The following is a 13,103-nucleotide window of genomic DNA, read 5'->3' on the forward strand; positions in this document are numbered from 1 at the left end:
TAGAATACATTTATTAAAAAAATTTAGAGTGAAAGTATTTCTGCACCCCTGAAATTAAGCATCAGTGCAGCTAGGGCTTTCAGAAAATGTACTAATATTTTAATAAACCATGTTTAATGAGCTTCCTGTGATTAAAAATTCTTTCCAAAAAATACTGTATGTTAGTAAGAACACGAATCTAAATGTGTAACTGAAAACACATTATCATACAGCAATTTCTCAGAGAAGACACCACAGGAAGCATAAGTGCCTACAGAGATTCAACTTTCCTTTAACATAAAAGCAAACCTTATGTCTTAATGTATCTTGGTAAGCATTCAACTCACTTTGGCTCAATTATCTTTCACAGAAACACCACGAGACAACCTCCAACAGCCATACAGGCAGGAAAGAAAATGAAATCATTGGAACTTGGCTTAAACTATCTCTGAAAGCAACCTTTTATGATCAATTTGAATACCACACATATCTCATATACATACAAACTTTCAAAACTGGTATACACTAACATTATCTTGCCATACTGGAAATTAAAACATTCCTCTACAGTTTTACTAAATCCAACTCTAACAATTTGCTCCTGCATAAGTCTCATTTCATTATAAAAGGCGACTGCAATGCAAAATGGTACACAGCATGAACTTTTAAAATGAGTTTTAGTATTTTACTTCTGTTAATCCACTCCCTGTGCTAATCTCTAAATAGAAGCCAAAGGAGGAAAAAACAACGTTGTAAACACCAATTCATGCACTTAAGTCACTTAAGCAAATGCTAAGAATTTCTTAGGTTTCATTTTACTGTAACACCAATGCCCCGACTTGAGTATAAGAGTAAAGAAACACACGTTGCTTGAGCACAGACCCAAATCCTACAGTAACTAGAAATCATTCATAACAGGTTCTCACTGACTCAGTTGACCGGTTCTGGTGGCAGGATGGCTGACAGGAGTGTAAAACTGGGTAACAGCCAACATTGTCAAGTCATCCTAAATAAGTTGTTGTTCAGGATTCCACCTTTCCTCCATCTGCTCCAAATTAACTATGCAAGAGCATTCATAAGCATGTACGGACACCATTTGTCCCCTAAGCACTCTCATAAAAAAAAAATTAGGAGAGGCAGACCCAACAGGTCTTCCCATTAAGCAGAAAGTTCTAAAAATAAAACTTTAAAAAGTTACATGAATGTTATAGAAATCCTTAAAAAAGAAAATGGCATATCTACCTCATGCTTTACATTGCTTTTGCATCATGAAAGGTGCTGTTTAGTGTCCGGTTTTCTCTCCCAAAGCACAGATGGAAACACCAACAGCAAACTTCAAAGGTATAAAAAACTGCTATACCACTAAGTGGATGTATTATTTTCTAGGTACTGAAGTCACACAGCTGAAATATCAAGGCTGAAGACCAAGAGGCATGACAAACCAAAGATCTTGCTCCCCCTATCCTGTCACCACACTTTGGAGAAAGAGAATCATGGGAAAGCGGAAGAGGAGGAGAAGGAAGATGCTCAGAGAGAGCACCCAAAGCAGGATGGACTCAAAGAGGAACGTATCAACAAAAGAATGACAGAATGGTTTGGGTTGGAAGGGACCTTCAAAGATCATCTAGTCCAACTCCTCTGCTATGGGCAGGAACATCTTTCACTACATCAGGTTGCTCAAAGCCCTGCCCAACCTTGACTTTGAACGCTTCCAAAAGACAACTCCCTCTATCACCAAGGACAGGAAAAGTTAGCAGGGCAACCACCTAGCAAAGGAAGATTAAGGGTTAGGTAAGAGGAAATCTGTATAGGCGTCTTTTTTTTTTATTATTATTAAACCTCACTGGTTACTATTTACACCTTTTAGTCATTACCTGCTTTCAAGTAGCTGGCTGAGTCACTTTAATCAGCCACTGGTCAGAGCTGACAGAGAGCTTACAGGTGACAACACATCAGGATCAAGCCTTTTTCTTTTTTTTTTTTTTTTTTAAATTGAAATCATCAGTCATAAATGTTACCGCCCAGGCCTCCTCCCTGAAAGTAGAACCGCCATTTGCTCCCACCTAGGTAGGTGTGAAAGCAGCAAAACCTGTCACAAAAGTGGTGCAGCCACAGGAGCTTAAGAACGCATCTCCAGTGTAACTAAGGCACTGTCACAAGCAGAAGGGGTACTTTGGGGTTTCGCAATTTGCCTTCAAGTACAGCTGCTCAGATGCTGGCAATGAATATGTAATCTTATCTCTAAACAGTTACATTTTACGTACTCTAACAACCAGTCTTTCACCTTGAAGTTTAAGGAAAGTCAGCCAAGATGGTATATATGCTAGAGACAAGAAATATTTGCACATAGATTTTTCTCAGAGTAATACAGAACTTACGATGCAAGGTACTTTATAACAGAGTAAACTCACTGAGAATTGTAGCAAATTCTCCATTTAGGCTGCAGGGAGGAAAAATTTATGAGTTTAAATCCACTTACGTCTACGGAAAGGTTCCCATCAACCCAGAGAACACTGGGTAGAACCAATAAATTATCAGGAACCGATCATGTACTTGTATCACCTGAAGTACCAAATGAAGAACTAGCCATAGCTGCATATATTCCCCAGCGAAGTATCACAGGTCTCCATTTTTAGGTGTTTCTAGATCAAGACAAGTTTGAGTAATTTCCTATATACAATTTCTCCAACCTTTCAGGTTAATACTTCAAGCCTATTTCATTCTGTTAATAGAAACGTTTCAAATTGTGTCATTTTATGAATTTCCTTATTCTATGTATGTATTCCATGCACACATTGCATGTTTTGAACAGTGGAAGGAAGGGAACAAATGAAATCAAGGTCATGTTTCATCCTTCCTCAGAAAAGAAGAGCAGATTGTTTCATCAAAGCAGGTCCAACGGCATCACTGAGATCCCGCTATTTGAAGCCATGCATATACTTACCTCCTTCTCCAAAGAGGTTACGGACTAACAAGCTTAAATAAAGGTGTGAATGAGAGAGAAGGAAGCCAGGAATGCAGCATATGCCACCATGGCTGGTACAAACCTTGGTGAATCTGTGGCTTCAAGGAACAGAAGCATGAAAGAAAAATCTTTTAAGAAAAGGGAGACAGTAAATATTGAAAAGAGGAAAGGAAGAACAAAAAGAATGACACAAGGAAAGATGAGCATGAGTAATACACAGCCTGGGAGAGAAAATCCTTAAGGTAGTAGTTTCTGAGTAAGAGGAGAAAAAAGAACCAGTAATAAAAAAAAAAAAAAAAAAAAAAAAAAATCACAGAAGCAGGAACAGTTGACATCTCAAGTGTTCTTGGGACATAAAGATACAGGCTTGCTGGAAGCAGAAACGGTCTTCATCTGGGTAGTTTGTTTCCTCCCAGACAATAGCTTGTGGTAGTCATTCCCAGGCCTCCGACCCTTACTTTGGGACAGCTGTTCTGCAGAAGTAACATATTTCTCTGTTCCAGAGGCCACTAAAAGAGCACAATTGCCTCCTCTAAGCTACACTCCTGCACATATACACTTCCAAAGCCAGCAGTCAGAGCCTGCTTGTGATGCTCCAGCTATGGCTTGTGACATCATGCAATAAGAAAACATAAAAGCTAAGCTTCTAAAAAGTAAGGTTAAGGCTAACGCTTTAAAAGAAAAGAATCTGAGTCTCCATCAGCACTGAACCTCTATCACACATTTGCTGCCCTTCAAAGCTTTTCTTTACCAGATGTTTTAAAATATCTAACAAGCTTTTCTATACATGCTGAGGCCAGAATTACAGCCTATTCCAAACACACCAAGATTCTTTAACTCATTTTCTATATTTATAGCAAGGAAATAGCACCTGCTTTAATACAATTTTACAAAGAATTAATAAGATGAGGCAGGCAGATTATGACTCCTTCAAAATCATGCAAGACCATAGCAGGTAGGAGAAAATTTGCATTTGTACAGAGACTGACAGTGAAAATATAAGGAACAGAGCTACCCGTATTCTCTAGAATCCCAAGTCAGAGGTGGAAGGAGGGCTCATGTTCTGGGGTTCAGATCCCTAAACTGTATTAGGGCATCTGTGCAGAATCAGTCTTTGGCCAGCAGGTGTCTTACACATGCACATGCTCAGCATGCCAAGTGTGAATGAATTCCTCTGCATTTCTTCCCTGCTGCCATAAAGAAAGGTGAAACACTTCACCATTTACAGCTTACCTACATCTAGACAGCTAACTGCCAGATGGAGTTTGTTTCCCCCTCACCCCAGTTTTCCAGTTTTGAATCTTCCCTCTCTAGTGCATCTACTTTCTAAACCTTGTTATCAAACCTACCGCTAGCGAGTAAGACTGACTCGAATTCTTAAGCAACTACTCCCGTTACCCACAAGGCTAGATACAAGGCCCATGCTACTGATTATAGTTGCCCTCCTAAAGGCTGCTGACAATAGCACAGAGATGACTTTTATCCAAACTTAATTGTTTTCTTTATAGATTGTATAAACAAACACATTTTCACAAATGCATTTTAGAAATTTTACAGCTGTAAGTTTGAAATGTACAGAAGTAGACTCTCTAATTCGCTACCTGTGAGCAGGCAGCACATTTTACCTCTGACATATTCCTTCCCTCTCAAAACAGACATTTTAATGGTCAAGTACATATATTTCCAACTAAAAAGCAAGGATAATAACTCAAGTGCAGCATTTTCACATGCAGGTATGTATCTCAGCATCAAACACACAGCACACGGCAGACCAGATTCTGCCGTTACACATGAAATATTTTGCACATATTCACTTCCAGAAGTGCAAATCCTCTTTATCACAAAGCAGTCTTCATGTCCCGCAAGCGTTTAATAACTAAAGTAAATAATTTAATAGCCATCCCAACTTCAATTTGCTCTAAGACATTTTATAATCACTACACCACAGATTAAAGTGCCCTGTATTTTCAGTAACATCAATAGTTAACAACAGCTCCAACTCAGTGTAACGCCAGAAGTTACCATGGGTCTCACTAGAAGCTTCACAGCACAGTGAGTCCATGCTGCCACCAGGTATGACTCAACTTAACCTAAGCAAAGAATCACCTACATCAAAACAGAGAAAGCAGAAAACCGCCTTCTCCAGGGGCACTTGAGAAGATGCATATGTCCAATCTAGCTGATTCAAGAGCGTTTTAAAACCACTTTGCAGTAGTAAAAAAAAAAAAAAGTCTCATAAGAGTCCATCCAGGCTGGATTTTGCAGCTGATTAAACAGGTGAGAAGCAGACCCAAGTGTCTCACGAGCAAGCTGAAGATAGTCATAGGAGAACAATATAAAGGAGAAGCTGCCTTTTGTCTTCTTACCTGGAAGCATGCAAAACTAGAGGTTTTTCCTCAAGAATAAGTATTGAAGCAAAGAAGGTACCGTTTGCTCCCCAAGCTCACAAATGGGAGCACTGGGGTGTTATTGACTGCTTGCTTTTTATTCTTACTTGGACCAGCACAGCTGGTTATACGAAAGAGTGGGGTGAGAATACAAAGGATATACCAGTCTCAGGTGTGTAGGATGGATCACATTCCCAATCATTATGCCCTCTGAACTGGAACAGTAACAAAACAATAGTGTGCAATTTCTATTAAAAAGACATTTTGCAAAAAACAGTATGAAGAACTTTTAGCTGTTTTCTCTTTTAAGATTACATATTTTCCCAGGTCACACGTTTAACTCCAACTTAACGCCAATTTTTTAAACTCCAATATCTACAAATTAATGGAATTAAAATGAATGCAAACTCGTGTACTTTAAAAAAAAACAAAAACCCCACAGGAAATCACTTCTCACTGATGGTAACTCCGCTAAAGCAAGCATCCTAATTTAGTCAATGCCATGATGGACTAGCCAAAGAATATGATTTTCTTCACTGAATGAATACCAAAATTGGATTCAGCCCCAAGAGACAGTGGAGATGCAAGCTTAACCTCTCATCGCTAGTCCATTGTACTCAGCCTCTCTTCCTCAGCAGGTGACATAGCCTGTGTCATCGTAAGAGGCAATATACTGCACGCTATTCCCCATCATATACAAGAGTTACCAGATAGGACAACTGATCTGCACATAGGCACAGGTATCTGGGCACTTGCATCTGGAAGTCCCCAGGAGAAAGTACGATGGAGAACAGGCTGCTCTGCCAGAACAATTCAGGGATTCGACACTCTGCTATCCTCTTCCCTGAGGGTTTGTGAGGCCTGAGCAGAACCAAGGTGGACAAATCCTTTCAACTACAGCAACATGCTCCTTAGGGGACTCCGCAGCTTCTCCCAGTAGCAGCCATGAACGCATACACTTGTGGCATCACACAGCAATGTTGGCAACTACAATGCCGTAAGACCTTTGGCAGCAGAAACTGTTAGCATACTTGGCCTTAGCATTAGCTATGGTGTGCACTCACAATGCATGATATGCATGTCTGCCACTTGGATGCCATCTATTTCTTCCAGCACAGTTCAAATGCATCACCTTAAAGTTAGTAAGTCCAGGCGCTGAGCAGCTCAAGGCTGTTTTCCAGCACAGTTACTCTCTCTACAGCTAGAATAGATCAGGTCAAGTCACTAAGGTGCACTAATTCAAGCTAAATGTAGTAAAGAAGATTCTGAAAGCTGGAAGCATTAGGAGCAACTACTCACCATGAATTAGTGGGTCTTTTGAGCACTAACCATATCAAACAGCTCAACAGCTCTAGGCAAAAGCTTCCACCACACTGATTCAGTTTCGTGACAAATACAAGAGGACTGAGAAAACCCACACAAACCTCACAGATATGTTAATGCTGAAAAACTCTGGGGCAAACTTGCATAATTTTTTTCTGCCAAATTGAAGCCAATCATCCTCTTCCATTGCTCTGCGGTGTTAATGAACAGAACTGTTCTGTATAATAAACAGCTTCAGCAATTGCCTAATTTAAGGGACTAAGAAATCCTCCTCCTGCACAGCTTGTCATACTTTTTGGAAGTGATCGATACCTTTATAACTAGCATTGCTTGGTAGAATATAACCAGAGGAACAGAACAAGTTCAAACTGAAATTAGTTAGGAAGAAGATAAGAAATATGCATACCTTTTCATTTAATACTGAGGCAGGAAAAAAAATCTATGCTATGCCTATGCTTTTGAATTGGCCTCAATACATTCCTGTATTTGACAAAATCTGGCTGGGAACAGCTGTTGACAAATAGGGACAGCTCTTCTAGAAGTAAAACCAGAAATCCTCACTCACTGAAGCGAGACTCTTACTGAAAAATCCATTATTCAACATCAGTTCTGTTGGCCACTACTTGCTTACTTTAATCTCTCCTTCTTGGGGAGAATTACCATGAATTTGGCCATGTCAACTAAGATCAGCTGACTTCTGTCCACTACCCTGGAACCCCTATGTTCAGGCTTCACCTCTAAATTTAGCATGAAACTCACTGTACCTCCCAAAAGATCCGGTATGAATAGAATATATTTGGGTTTTAATGATCATCTGAAAAGAACTACATAAATCAATTAAAAATTCCAAGATATGGCATGAAAAGGGCTAGAGGAGCCCACACAATAGGTTGTTCTGGACTTAACTGGACATTTCAACTCAGCTGTATCTCACAACATAGCCCAAGACACACGATGAGGCTACTGACGTTTTCTACCCATGTCCAGAGTACTCTTCACCCTTAGCTCTGAGGTATGTGAGAGGTTGTCTTGTAACATCGAGCCATTGCGAAATAGTTAAATGTGGTTAGTAAGATAAGAAAGGTTGTTCTTCAACATTACAAGGTTTGCTAACTTGATTGTGTGGCATCATAGAAGCAAACAGAAATCCTTGTAACAAATCTCACTGACCTCAGTTTTAAGGGTGGCAATGAATAATTGTTCATTTTCTCTAAATCCCCCATCAGCAAAACCAGAAAAGACGTAACTCCTTATGACCACTCTTGTTGCATCGACACAGTGCCGCTGTGGACAAGAGATTTAAACTTGAGATGCTCAGAAAGTGCAATCAGCAAAAATTCATTAAGAAAACCTTTGAAAAACAGGAATAAACACAACTTGATCAAATTCTAACCAAAATAAAGGGCAGTACCATATAAGCTGGATCAAGTCCATTGCCCCAAATAAGATTAGTTTCAGATCATTACAAAAACCACTTTGGGTTCAGCTAAGAGTATCTATAGCGACAACAACGTAAGACTGGTTATGATCCTACAACTGTGAAGAAATTAGGATGCGTTTCTATTAATAAAGTCTTTTATTTTCATAACTAAAACAGGTAAGGAACAAAATTATGCTGCTCCTGAGAAATTTACAGCAGGGAATCCTGTTTCTACAATTTCTGACAGCCCCAATGACAACAAATGGCCTAATTTGGTGAACAGGCTTTAGTAACAGCAGTATTACTCAAGTGATTCCTTAATGGTATCCTACAGTCTTAAACAGTAATTAATTTTTTTAGCAAGTTTGAGAAATATTTCAGAAAAACAGTAACAGTGACTCTGCTTAAAGCAGCAGGTCTGTTCTTTACTTCCATTCCAATGTTTCAACCAAGACATAATTTTTCTTATTACTTTTGGCAAAGCCAAGCAGGGTATTCCTTTTGGCAAAGGAAAAACAAGTGAGTGACATCTCAACAGCCAAGATATTGGAAGAGCCTTGTTAGCAATTCCATGCTTCAGATGAGATAGTATGTGGTGAAACTCCAGTGGTGAGCATACTTGATTACTGTACAGTCATGCAAATGCAAAAATGATTGTGTACAAAATGTGCTAATTTATTTGGTTACTGATAAAAGTGAAATTCTGGAAATCAGTCTTTAATCTTCAATCAAGATCACTTAAGAGAAGATTTCCAAGTCTGCCACCTCAGCAACCGTGAAGTCAGCACCTGAACTTCTGTGAGACAAACCATTATTTTTAAAGGACTGCTGCTGGTGCAAGTACTAGGGAAGGAGAAGCACAGGTCTGTCTAGTTTGAAAGTGGAGGGACAGGGAGCAGATTCTGGAATGAAGAAACAGGAAGATGGCCCCACAGGAGGGACTTGGCATATTTACAGCAGAGCCATTGAAGAGACGCTGTTCAACAGGCTTTTTTATCATTAGGAAGTTCCTATATCTTTTAGTAGAACACTTGTGAAAGCCAGCATGGAAAGGGGGAAGACCAGCTCAAAGATAAATATCCTCAAGCACAGCAGCGTTACCGTAGAAATGACCAACTAAAGGTGAAATTGAAACTCCCCTCTCTTGCAGCACCTTGGTTATTGCAATGCCCCACTGGAGGACACAGGTTCTGGCCATGCCTAATCAAGCCTGCCTAGCACATCAGGTAACTGATAGAGAGATGAAAGATGTATGCCTCTCCAGACATCATGAAGACCACAGATAATCACCAGTCCTGAACAAACTGAGAAACTCTGATCTGCATACAATGTAATATAAACAAGCCCAGACCAGCACGGCATCTTGCTTCTTTAGTACGCTACTTCTACAGTATGTACTAGAGTTATAAATCAGTAAAACTATTTAAACAAGGCCTGAACACACTCAGTTCCTCAATTGAATTGTTTGTTTGCATCGAAAAATGCAACGATGTTTCACTTCTTAAATACTTGGATTTTTTTTCTCCCTGCTCAAACCCTATTCAACTAGAGGCTAAGACCGCTAGCTGTGGCGAGAAGTATTTGCACCATCTTACTCTGCCAGAACATCATTAACTCCAAGAACTTTATCCTCTGCTGCTTAAAGGAACTGAAAAACTCTTTCACATAATATATGGCACTTCTAATAGCTTTGTATTTAGTATTTCTTCAATACATTTTCAATATATTTAACTTCTACATCCAAACAAAAGTTAATTGAATATTGTCTTCGGGATTTGTGAAGCAAAACGGAACATATTTGAGGAACCGTAGCTGACCAGACACAGTGGCTGAATAATTTGGCAAAATGCCAGGAACGTTCATCAGTTATATTTAATAAAAAAAAAAAAAACAACAGTCAATCCTAGTTCCTAGAACTACTAGTTTTACAACTTGCTAGTAAGAGGGGGGGAGGGGGGGAAAATGGAGTAAACTGCTTTTTACATTACTTCATATCCTTCGACCCCTCTGTTTGCTACTCTACCCTTTCCTCTGCCTCCACCTGAATTCTTCTCGAGTAATCTCTGGGCTGCTCAGAGATTAAGATGCGTCCAAAAGACTGATATGGACTCAATTCATTTTAAATGTTCAAATGTTCTACTTCATAGTGCATCCAGCCTTCCGGGTACCAAAAAGTCAACTTCTCCATTCCTTCGACCCCTCTGTTTGCTACTCTGCCCTTTCCTCTGCCTCCACCTGAATTCTTCTCGAGTAATCTCTGGGCTACTCAGAGATTAAGATGCGTCCAAAAGACTGATATGGACTCAATTCATTTTAAATGTTCAAATGTTCAAAACAAGAATAGAAAAATGTAGTGATCCACTTTTCTTCTAAATTCCACAGAACCTTTGAGCAGAAGAACAGGAATATCCACCTGCATGCTTAAGAGCAAACAGTTAAAACTATAAGAACAATATAAGCTAGAAACTTTCTTTTTAATGGAAGTGCAAGTTTAAGCAGAACGGTGATCGATAATCCTATGAGTGTTTTTTTTATTCAAACTAATCATGCAAATTCCTTTCCCTTTGTATTACAGGAACACTAAACTGTAAAATGCCTTTCAAATGGAAAAATGTTTCTATTAGAACCTCCACATACCTGTAAAGTGACTAGAAGAGGTTAGTCTAGTTAGTGTGTTGCAACACGCGAAGGCAAAGTGCACACGCTTCTGAACTCAGAATCTGTCAGTTAAGTGGAAGTGCTGGCTTGCAAGCAAATCCATATGCAAAAGAAATTTACTGATCATGTAAGATGTTTACTACAAAACAAACAAAAAAGGCCCCCAAACTCTGAAAGCTAATTATTGCCTTTTGCTTTGGAAAGCTGGGCAGCTTGGTGTGGTTTTCGCAAGACCTTAACATCTAACGTTTGTGTTATGGGCATACTTCTTAAAAATGGCCAAGACATGAGGCCTCAGGAACTTAAAATACACACAAAATCTGTTTGCTTTTTTTCATTTTATGCTTCACTTCAAAAGTACAAGGCTGTTACCTACTTAACTCCTGTGTTTACTACCTCCATGAAAATCAGAATGTGAACGATTTTATATTTCTGTAAACGGCCTGTGTACCAGTAATTATCTATTTGAAGGGTAATGCATCCTTTCAATACCACTTGGGCTGGTTCCCAAAGCATCTGCTGAAAAAAGTCTCACCCAGGCACGCTCAACAGAACAACTCCGTGGTCTGCCCGGGCCAGAAGACAGCATGTGCCGACCCAGGGCCAGACAAAAGGACCACCTTGTTAGCTGGCCCAGGGCTCAGAGGTCCCGTTGGGGAGCCAGCGGCCCAGGCAGACTGAAGCTCCTCTTGCTGCTGTTCAGCCACCCATAGGCCAAAGGAAGAGGCGGCAGAGGATATGGCATAATGAAGGGTTACAGTCTCACGAAAAGAAGGCGTAGACCGAGGAGAGGCTGCAGGAAGAGAGAGGTGGAGTGAAGGCACAGGACTAGGGAAGTAATGCTTCTTTGGACTTGCACTGATAAATGGGACTTTCTAAAAGATGTCTCACTAATTCAAGTCAAACATGTAATCAAAACTTCACAAAGTAGGGTCATTACCCACAACAAGGAAGACAAGTAGCTCATTAGCCAAATTTTCAGTGTGATAAAAACCAACTTCAAGCCTTGTCTATTTACCGTGTGTTACAAAGACAACTAATCACAGGGCAGTCTTAATACTAGACTACACCTCACAGGCTCATCCCTGCAAGATACAGGAAAACATCAAAATGCCAGAAAAACTTTTAGCCTACCCAGTACCTGAAACCCTTGTATTTTTATTAAAGATTTTCAGTTAAAAAAAGGTCAAAATTAAAATTGCTTCAGTCTACAGAAATCTTCTTGGACTGGACCACACCTTTCTCTTTTCTGACCTGAACCAAATTGCAAAGCTTTATCCCACTCGCATGTGCTGAGCCAGCACTTTCTCCAAAGAAACTCTTATTCTTCCCTTGTTCCTGCCCTCCACACAAATACTCAGACAGCCATGCACCAAGCCCAGAAAAAAACCCAAAACAACCTCCCAAAACCAAAACAGTCAGTTTTAAACACAGAAAGGCTCCTTGATTCAGTTTGTCTTGTAACCGCACAAGCAATCCTTAATGCAAAGGAAGATGGGTGAGCGAGCAACAAGGCTACTACTTTCCCAGCTCATAACACATCAAAAATTACACACTGAGAACAAGGCCATACCAACTCCCAAGCAGGACTGAATCTTTCAAAGTACAAATAAGCTTCACAGTTCATTGTAACTACTTTTTAACCCTAACTGGAGCTGCATGAGATTTCTAGCTCTACAGATTTATTTCACTTTCACAAAGTATTTTGAAAAAAGAAGTGACAGAAAATTATACAAATCCCGCCCCCCCTTAAGTGGCAGAAGTTTAGAGAGCTGTAAGAGTGCTGTTACTCCGAGAGGACTACAGTACTCATCTTACTTCTGATCTCTGGAAGGATCCAAAATAATAGCCTAAGTCTCTTTTAAAGAAGACATAAGATTTTTTGACAAAACTGACTTTTTTGAGAGAAAACAATATAGTGCTTGACCCAGATAACAGGATCTTCTGAATAAATCCACTGAAGTTGCTCACTAACGTAATTCTGTCATTTTCAATTCACCCCAAGTCCTTAGAAACAGAAGGTTCCTGCAACACCGCATCAAAGCTGAAACGAGTTCCTTAAGATGTAACTGAATTGTGCACACTTTGGTGGTATTTGGACTGTACGCTATCTTAATCTCATTCTAAAAACCAGGCTTATTGTCTAGATTCCACTGCAGTTTCTTTCATCCATATGCCGGCTGCCGCCCAGAAAAATCGACTGTCAAACTTCAACAAGAGTTAGCTGTAAGTTAAACTTCCGAAAGACTTCAAAACCTTCATCCTTCTCCACTTCCTCCTGTGAAAGCCATCTTCCCCACCGACCAACAAAGCTGGTTACTGTCTACAGCAAAAATCCGAGTTATAAAAAACAAGAAAAAAGAAAAGCAAG

The sequence above is a fragment of the Fulmarus glacialis genome, unplaced genomic scaffold, assembly GCF_000690835.1.
Source record: "Fulmarus glacialis isolate BGI_N327 unplaced genomic scaffold, ASM69083v1 scaffold14417, whole genome shotgun sequence".
NCBI classification, from domain to species: domain Eukaryota; kingdom Metazoa; phylum Chordata; class Aves; order Procellariiformes; family Procellariidae; genus Fulmarus; species Fulmarus glacialis.